The sequence below is a fragment of the Carlito syrichta genome, unplaced genomic scaffold (genome assembly GCF_000164805.1).
Source record: "Carlito syrichta isolate Samal-C Ts95f unplaced genomic scaffold, Tarsius_syrichta-2.0.1 Scaffold304667, whole genome shotgun sequence".
Classification (NCBI taxonomy): Eukaryota; Metazoa; Chordata; class Mammalia; order Primates; family Tarsiidae; genus Carlito; species Carlito syrichta.
In genome coordinates this window covers 380,071-382,567 of record NW_007248763.1, presented here as the reverse complement: position 1 = coordinate 382,567, position 2,497 = coordinate 380,071, and positions in this window count along the sequence as shown.

The following is a 2,497-nucleotide window of genomic DNA, read 5'->3' as shown; positions in this document are numbered from 1 at the left end:
ATGGAGATTTTTCTATGTGTATATGTATATAATATTTCATTTCTGTGGCTATACAGGAAAGTTATTTTTGCACTTACCTGCTTTATTGATTTTCTCAGATCTAATAATTATTTACTCATATAATTTATAAACAACTGTAATGTCATATCCTTCTAATATTTGCAACTTGTTTCTGTTTTATTTGTGTGGACTAAAGCTTACAGAACAGGTTAAAAGAAGCATGGTGAAAGTGGGCATCATGCCTTTCTTCTGCTTTTTAATTCCATGTCTCTGATGTTTCACAGTTATTTACAATGTTGGCTGTTTATTTTTGTAGTGTTAAGGTAGTATTTTTATTACTGCTTGCTAGGAGTTCTTTGAAACACCAGAAAAGGATTTGGATATGCTATTTAATGGATGCACTACTTAATGGTTTTTTTGTTTGTTTGTTTTCTTTTTCTTAACTTTTAATTTTTTTATTTTAAAGATGTGGGGTACAATTCAGAGTTAGTTATGCAAATGCTCATCATGCAGGAACCCTGGTTGATGAGGCGTGCCCCCCTTCCCAGGCAGATTCCCACGGCTGACAATCCCACCTCCGTGCCCCACCCTTGCAGTTTCCCACTGCTGCCGATCCTTTTCTTATCTTATCACTATAGTTGTTCAAGGGCCACTTAGGAGTGAGAATATGTGTTGCTCAGTTCGTTTCTGTGAAAGATCACTCAGTATTATAGACTCTAAGCCCATCCAGGCTGCTGCAAAATTCATGAATTTGCTTTTTTATGGCTGTGTAATATTCCATTGTGTATATGTACCACATTTTTTATCCACTCCTCTTCAATGGGCAGCACAGTTGGTTCCATGTTCTTGCTATTGTGAACAATGCTGCAATAAACACAGCTACGCAGGTATCTTTTTTATAGAGTGATTTGAGTTCTTCTGGGTATATTCCCAGTAGGAGGATTATGAGGTGGTATGGAAGGTCGATTTTTAGAACTTTTAGAAATCGCCACACCGCTTTCCACAGAGGCTGTACTAGTTGACACTCCCACCAAGAGTGCAGAAGTGTTCCCTTTCACCACATCCTCTCCAGCATCTGTTATTTTTTGAGTTATTGGTGATGGCCATCCTGACTGGAGTTAGGTGGTATTTCAGTGTGGTTTCAATTTGCATTTCTTTGATGACTAGTGAAGCTGAGCATGTATCTGTTGGCTGCTCATGTGTCCTCTTTTGAGAAGTGCCTATTCATTTCTTTTGCCCACTTTGTACCAGGTTGTTTGTTTTTTTCTTTTCAGCATGTTTGAGTTCCTTGTGGATCCTAGATGTTAGGCCTTTGTCAGACATAGAGTTGGCAGATATTTTTTCCCAGTCTGTGGGCTGTCTCCTTGCTCTCTTGATGATTTCTTTGGCTCTGCAGAATTTTGTCAGTTTGATGAGGTCCCATTTGTCTGTCTTATCTCTTATGGCCTGGGCACCTGGGACTTTGATCAGGAATTGGTTGGCAATTACAATTTCCATAAGGGTGTCTCCCGCATTTTCTAAGGTTCTTATTGTTTGAGGTTTTACATTTAGATCTTTGATCCACTTAGAGTTGACTTTTGTGTATGGCGATGGGCAGGGGTCTTGTTTTAATCTTCTGCACGTGGTCAGCCAGTTTTCCCAGCACCACGCACTGAATAGTTTCTCCTCTCCCCAGTGGTTGGTGGTGGAGGCTTTGTCAAAGATGAGTTGGTTGAGAAGTTGAGGATTTGTTTCTGGAATCTTTGTTCTGTTCCATTGGTCTATATGCCTGTTCTTATATCAGTACCAGGCTGTTTTGATTATTATAGCTTAATACTAGAGTTTAAAGTCTGGGAGTGTGATACCTCCTGCTCTGCTTTTTTGCTAAGGATTGTTTTGGTGATTCGTGGTCATTTATGTTTCTATATGAATTCCTGTATTGTTGTTTCCAGGTCTGAGAAGAATGCTGCTAGCAATTTAATGGGTATTGTATTAAATCTGTAGATTGCTTTGAGTAGGATGGGCATCTTAACATGTTGATTCTTCCAATCCATGAGGCTGGAATATTTTTCTTTTCTTTCTTTTTTTTTTTTTGAATTGAAGTCTCATTCTGTTGCCCAGACTGGAGTGCAGTGGCCGCTCCCGGCCACCGCAGCCTCGACCTGCTGGGCTCTGGCGATCCTTCTGCCTCAGCCTTCCAAGTAGCTGGAACTACAAGCGCGCGCTACCACACCCGGCTAATTTTTTGATTTATTGTAGAGATGAGGTCTCACCAAGTTGCCCAGGCGGATCTCAAACCCGCGGGCTCAAGCAATCTACTCCACTCACCTCAGCCTCCCAAGGCGCGGGATTACAGACTGAGTCACCGAGCCCGGCTTGGAATATTTTTCCATATGTTTGTGTCATCTTTGATTTCTTTGAGCAGTGTTTTATAGTTTTCTTTGTAAAGGTCTTTCATGTCTCTGGTTAGGAAGATGCCAAGATATTTTTTTTTCCTGGCTATTGTAAATGGGATTGT